The sequence below is a fragment of the Gadus chalcogrammus genome, chromosome 11 (assembly GCF_026213295.1).
Source record: "Gadus chalcogrammus isolate NIFS_2021 chromosome 11, NIFS_Gcha_1.0, whole genome shotgun sequence".
Classification (NCBI taxonomy): Eukaryota; Metazoa; Chordata; class Actinopteri; order Gadiformes; family Gadidae; genus Gadus; species Gadus chalcogrammus.
In genome coordinates, this window is record NC_079422.1 from 9,708,580 (window position 1) to 9,715,897 (window position 7,318).

Sequence of the window (7,318 nt, forward strand, 5' to 3'; positions counted from 1 at the left end):
TCATCTGATATCGTTTTTCAATCTTGAAGATGGTGATAACACTGAACTATCGCCAGTAGTTTTCAAATAGCGGTAAGACCATTGATTGTATAGGGCAAGAATAACAGAGGTGAATACCTACGTCTTCACTTCAGTTACTTATGCTATTCAAGTCAACATTAAATCTCTAAGCTCTCATGGATCGGTCCATACTCTCCTTAAAGCTATATGCAAACACATCATCAATTTGCATGCCATTTGGTCATGAGTCACTTTTGTGTATTTAGTTTAGATTATTTCGATTACATAGATTCACAACAATACATACAGATGTTTCAAAAGAAAAAAGTGGACATCTCAATTTACATTCAATATTAGTACATCAATAGTACTGATCTAGAAGGTGTATAGGTTGAAGCACTTGCTTAAAGTGTGTACCCATAGCTTTGTTGTCTAACAGCCCTTCACAACAAATTTCAGAAAATAATCTGAACCCATGCAATTGATCGACCATTGGCAATTGCTATAGCGCTGAATGATGAGAACCATGAGCCTCAATCAAGATACAATTTGAGGAAACAAAGTTGGGCGAGCAAATTTGCTCATAGAATATTCAAAGTGTCATAAAAGTTTAATTGTGAGAGTTTGCTCTCACTGATCTGTGTCCATACTTTCCTTCAAGCTATATGCAAACACATCAACAATTTGCATGCAATTTGGATACCAGTAACTTTTGCGCATTTAGAAAATGTGTCATTGTGAAAGCTGTTATCTAATCGAAGGATAGTTCCATATCATTCAGTTCCCACAGAAATTAGAGAGAGATTTCAGAAAGAACTCTTGATTGTTTAGCTGGAACTTTGCACACGATGGTCCAAAGCTTGAAGGTCATGCTTTGACAACAACAAACTTTAATTGCGAGCATAGGTGTTTGCTCTCAATCATCTGTGTCATATCATACACTTTTTCAAGCTATAAGCAAACACATCAACAATTTGCATTCAATTTGGACATGAGTCACTTTTGAGTCAGTGTATTTAGAATGTGTGTTGTTGTGAAAGCTGTTATTTAATTGAAGGATAGTTCCAACATTCACCTTCAGTTCCCATGTGATGTCGTCAAACAGCCCAATTACAGAAAATCAAACTCTTATTACCAAATGGTCTCAGTCAAGCCACAGCTGCTCAAACCTAAGTGACCTAACTTGTCAATCATCTGTCAGAGCACAAAAGAGACCTCTGATGTGTTGGAAAACAATGGAGCAACACATAGGGATGAGAGATTAATTTTACAGGTGCAAATTAAGATTTGCTGAATGTTACCTTTTTAAATGTATTCATTGATTGTGTAAATATCAGATCTCTAAATCTATTCACAGTCTACAGTAGTGGACACATATTCTTATAGTAAGAGTTTTGAGAAAACACACAAATATTACGTTTTTTGGAAAAAGTCATAATTGGAAAATCAAGAAAGCGCATGACAATACAGCAAATGTGCATACACAATAATAACACTCAAAGTTATAAAACTTCATACACTTTGCTACACTGTTCTGAATCAGAAAATAGCTTACCTATCAAATTCACTAGGCCTATATGATGATATATTTGCTGTATTGTATCACGGCAACAGCCTTTATATTTAGTATTTACTAGGATCAGTCACTGAGGCAGTAATGTTATCTTGCTTTAACATAATTCACCTTGACTCACAATTAAGGTAGGCTTCACTTAACCATAGAAATAGCTTTTGGTTGACCTCGGTTATAGGATGCAATAACCAGCCTGCATCTAACCGGGCTTCATTCTCTTCTCTGTTTTTTTAAGTTGGTTTGTGCTAAAAGTAGTAAACCTACACTTGTCTTATTCACATCTCCATGTTAGTTGAAACTATTGATACAATTTCATTTTCACGATTTCAAACGTCTCTAAACGGCATAAACGAAGCATAACGTAAAGTCAAACGATTGCAGCCATAGGGCTTTCATGTTCACCTAGTTCCTACAATGTGAAGCAAAGGGTTTCTTGAAAGCTGTAGACTTTAGAACAGCACTGTCCGCTGTAGTTGGACCTGAGCTTGTGAATGAAGCAAAGTAGGAAACCCCATATGACCTTACAGGTCCAAAGCATATAACTTTTGATGGTTTTGTTCAAGATTGACCACAGCAGTGTGAAAGGGTTTTGAGTAGAACGTGTTGGCATTTTGCAAGAGCTATGTTTAATTCCGGCTAAGGTTAAACTTACTAAGGTTAACTTAACAAAGCTAGGTTCTGGAAAGTGTTTGGAAGATTAGGAAAAAATGTATAAACTTGAATATGTAACGTTACCTCCATTTTGGTGGTTGTGTTTTAATATACTGCACCAGTGTGAAATCAAAACGCATTATATGAATAATACCTATTCATATGAGGCGAGTTTGAATCATTTTGATGTTAAAAGTCAGTTTTGAGAACTGGGAAAAGGTTTTTTAACCCATGAATGCATATTGCAAGAGAATTATGTGGATTTGACCAAAGGTCAACGGTTGCTGTGCTTTGTTATTAGAGTTTTGAGAAATTGAGCAACTATTGTATTGTGTCACAATCATTTGCAATAATCAGAAGATGTGAAAAAGTAATCTTTAAAGGTACATTATGTAGCATTGATACCAAGCTTTTTAAATGGGCAATGCCATGCATATTCACAATATTGGAGAGAATTGTTTTACCCCGCACCCTCTTGCCCCTCCTCCTAGCCTCGAAGCTTAACCAGTTGCGAACGAAAATTAACACAAGACTGATAAGAGAACATGAAATCTAAAGAAGTAGAGAACTAGGAAGAGAGAGACAGAGAAAAAGTTACAGCGAGGGTGTGAGCTCACGAGAGAGAGAGAGAGAGAGAGAGAGAGAGAGAGAGAGAGAGAGAGAGAGAGAGAGAGAGAGAGAGAGAGAGAGAGAGAGAGAGAGAGAGAGAGAGAGAGAGAGAGAGAGAGAGAGAGAGAGAGAGAGAGACAGAGAGACAGAGAGAGAGAGACAACTAGAGAGAAACACTAGAGGGCACTGCTGCACCTAGGTTAAACATCAGCTGCATCTGAATTTCCAACCATTAGCGACAGCATCATCAACTGAAGGAACCTATGAACATTAAAAATCTATGAATAACAATGATGGGCAACGTTGTATTGACTGCGTGCAGTTCCATCAACTGTCTGCACCAGCCAGGAACTATTTGTGTAAATCGGGTGCTTCACAAACAACATCTTGCATAAACAACACAATGACTAGCTACCCATCTCTGTCTGTTTTAATGTGTCCCATGTGGATGGTTCTGAAGACATCTCATCTGGGAAGCCATTGTCAGAAATCACTCAGCTAAAGGGCCCTTTGTGGCTGCTGCGGCAGAGCCATCAAGAATTCACAGGCAGGACAAAGAACGGAGAAAAATCCTTCTATTTTGGGTAGGGGGAAGGCCTAGGCAAGTTTATATTTGAGATACTTTTCTAACCCTTTGAGCCTAACCTTCACAGCTAACACATCCCTCCCCTCTCCTTATCCATTTTTGCATCCCCAACTTCTTACATTTTGGAAGAAGTTGTAGATCTTGATTAGGATCTGTTAACATCTGTTTCCTCCAAGATTGTTTGAGCACAATAATATTTCCGGTAAAATCAATATAGCCCGATGAAGTACTAAGTAAGAGTTTGCTTATAACATTGGATGGTTTAAATCAATGTCGATATACATGTTCCGTTTAACAAAACTATTCTGAAAATGAAAAATGTATCATCAAATATCGTCAGCTCATACGTCAGCAATCATCCGAACCAAAGGTTGCTATAACCCTTTAACCCAAACCTTAAGCACTAACCTCTCTTCCACCTGACCTTAACCATAACACTGACCCTTCACCATCTGTCCACCTTCCCCCTAACCCCTCATCCGGGCCGCTACCCATCGTTCACGGCTGTTTCAAAGGGATCCATTCCACAATGGGTCCTCCTGCCTCAACTAAACCACATCCTGTGATGCCGGGAATGAAAGTGCTGAAAAACATCCTTCCAAATTGGATGTGCGTTGGCTGCTTTTTTGGCTGTGGGGGGGGACTGACCTCTGATTAGGCCTCCATTTCGACAGAGAGAGGAATGATGGGAGGGGTGCTGCTGGATGTGGAAACATCATCAATGTCCGGCCAGCGGTTTAGTTTTGTGTTGTAACTACTCCTTTTGAATGTTCCCCACTGTTTCTCCTGGCGAAGGAACGGACGGAAGCCATGGACAAGAACTGAGCTTGAGACATAGCAGCCCGGTGTCACGGCCGTCTCCAGGCAAGACCGGGAACTTCTGCCCCAGTGCATGGAGCTCTTCCTGCCATAATCAGGGTAATGAATGTCTCCTCGACCGAACGCTTCTTCTCGAGCCGTCCTTATATCCGTCATGTTGTCTTTTCATTAAGCAGTTGGGTTTTTGTCTTCATTCTCCTCTCCCTGTCTTGGTGGGTTAGAGTTAGGGTTACAGATTAACGTCAGCCTCCTGGCCATGAATAATGGACCCGAGTGTCAACGTAAACACGGATGAATCAATAACCCCCGCCCGCCAAACAAAGTATCTTCTGTTTTTAATCAGCCAAATGTGTTTCTGAAATGCGCCGTTTGTTTCACATCGTCATTTTGTTTGATGAAGTCTCCATTTCTATCATCGCTCCACCTGCCAGATCTGCCATCAATCAGAGCACCAGATCTGCCACCCTGTGCTGTGTTTCACTGTGGAGCACCACCCAAAGGCACAGCAGCATTCTCCACCTGAAGGGCTATTGATAAGAAACAACGCCGGCTCGTCCAGTCCTTCTCGCAGACACTATATTAGTTCAGTCACTCAAGGACAGTGTTTGTTAACACCAAAATCTTTCAGTTGAACCACTGAACTACCGCCTTGACTGTAGTTGCCTGGGAGTTGTTGCTGCCTTGGCGATGTGTTGTGATTTGATGCTGTGGTCATGGCTGTAGTGTCTTGCGAAATGAGGTGCTGATATGGTCACAAGTCATGTGACGTGAGTTTTTCCAAGGGTGAAATATGAATGATAATATGTTGAGATGTTTGTGTCTTTGGTAGTTGTCACTATGTGTTTAATGTGTTTAATGTGTCGTAATATATTGGTTGTCACATTTAGGCCTTAGAAACACACCTTTTCTGCCTCATCATCCTGCCTAGCTCGTGTGTGTGGTGTGCTGCTGTCAGGCCGTCTGTCTCCCTCTTCCTCTATCGCTGCCGTGTGTCGCTGCTGGGTGACGCTGTCATTGTGGCCGTTTTGTGTGTAGCGTGTTTTGTGACGTTGTGTGTTGTTATTGTTGCGGTAAGTCTGAGTGCCCATGGGCGCACAGTAAAGAAATCAGTGCACTGTATCAGAGAGATCTTTAGAGGGAGTAGCCATCCATCACAGAGACAGCCTTAAATAATGTATTCAGGGCTATAGGGGGTCCTGACTGGGAGCCTTTAAATATGCATAGCCATTACGGGCCTATACTTAAACAATCCGCTGGTTGGAGGAAGATGTATTGTCATATCCTTTACTGACGCAGAACTACTTAAGTATTTTAAGTACAAAGTATTGGTAAAAGTTTGTTTTACTATGAAGTGATATTGATTTATTTTTTATGAAAGATGCATTATGTTATTAAATGACCCTTAAATCGGACCCTCGTCCGCAGGCAAAGGTCTGGATAAGGTCAGTTCTGGTTCCCAAAAATGTTTCCTCAAATTGTCTCATGGTCGCCAGGTTCAAATAAACTATTTGCACTTTGAATGACCCCTTTAAACAATAAAAATATCTGGTGCATGTTACAGCCACAGAGATTCCTAAAACAAAAAACATGACCATGTGCATGGGTTCATAGAATAATCATAATTTGTGTTGGACAGTTGGAGAGTGTGTGTGTTTGTGTGTGTTTATTAACCTGCATGTGCTATTACTACGATTTTAATATCTAATATATTTTGTGACCCAGATTCCACCTTTTCTTTTAACAGATTCTCAAACTCTTTAAACGTATATAGAGCTGTTATCTCTTGTTATCTTTAGAAATGTCAAACGCGTGTGTGTATAGAGCAGGTATTTCTCAACCTGTGCTGCGTAGGAATGGCATTACTCTATATGTCAAGATGTGTGTGTAAGTGCATGTACATATGTGTGTGTGTGTGTGTGCGTGCATGTAGATTTCTACTGCGCTGTCTCTGCTTGCCTCCTTCACTCCCAAAACAACAAGCCCCTCTCCCACCTCCACCTCCGCCCCCCACCTCCCCTTCAACAACACCCCCTCCCTTAACTCTGGTATTTCCCTGAATCCCCCCCCCCCCCTCCCCCTGTCAGCCCTCTTCCTCTCTCCCACTCTATCTCTCTCTCTCTCTCTGTCTCTCTCTCTCTCCCATTTCAGCCTCCTCAGATGGATTCTTCAGTCAGTCGACTGGAACCGGTACGGCTGCCAGAGAGTGAGAGAGAGAGAGAGAGAGAGAGAGAGAGAGAGAGAGAGAGAGAGAGAGAGAGAGAGAGAGAGAGAGAGAGAGGAAGGGGCGAGAAAGAGTGAGCAAGAGAGAGAGAGAGAGAGAGAGAGAGAGAGAAAGCGAGCGAGAGCGGTACAGCGCGGCTGTGCTGAACACAGACTGGGTCAGAGCGCTCAGTTGCTTCAGACAATCACAAGGGAGCGCGCAAACGAGAGAGAGAGAGAGCAGAACAGAGAGATTGCGAGGGGGGGAAAAAAGACAGAAGCCAAGTGAACGACCCAGAGGAGGAGGTGGAGGTAGCGAGAGAGAGAGGAGGTGGAGTGATAAAGAGAGAGAGGGAAAGGAGAGAAAGAGAGAGAGAGAGGGAGAAGGAAGCAGAAATCGGACAGGATGTGGGGTGCCCGTGCACGTGAACATCAGTGCAGACATACTTTGAGCATGACCTAAACGCAGCAGCACACGTACCACTCACTGCTGCCGCTGCTGCTGCTGACGGAGACATTACCACCACCACCATCTCTGGACCAACAGCTGGAACCACTGGAACCTCCCCCCCCCCTCACCAGCCTCAGAGAAACTCAGCCTGCAGCCAGCCCCTCGCTCCCTGACGGAGGACACCTATTTCCCAACCCGCTACCAGCCAGGAGACACCCTGAGCACCAGGAGACCCACGGGGAGACCCATCGACCCACCACCTTACCCCCCCCCCCTAGGAGAGGGTGAGCAGCTGTGGAAGCGGAGCGGAGCCCACCACTCGGTCGCGGGTCAGGCAGTCTCGTAGAATGTGTGTGTGTTCAGGACACACTGCCTCCGGCTGTAGTCGTACCACACACCGCTGAACTTCTCCACCGCTGCGGGATACGCT

The 7,318-nt window shown here is 43.1% G+C and overlaps 1 protein-coding gene across 1 annotated transcript in view; it reads left to right on the plus strand.

Moving 5' to 3' along the window:
- Positions 1-4,105: 4,105 nt before the first annotated feature.
- LOC130392555 (raftlin-like) overlaps positions 4,106-7,318 on the plus strand; it is a 93,453-nt gene continuing 90,240 nt past the window's right edge. Inside the window, exons 1-2 of the mRNA XM_056603107.1 lie at positions 4,106-4,337; positions 6,387-7,318. The exon at positions 6,387-7,318 is cut by the window's right edge and continues 10 nt beyond it. The gene's annotated coding sequence lies outside the window, so the exon portion shown is untranslated. The remainder of the gene's footprint in view (positions 4,338-6,386) is intronic.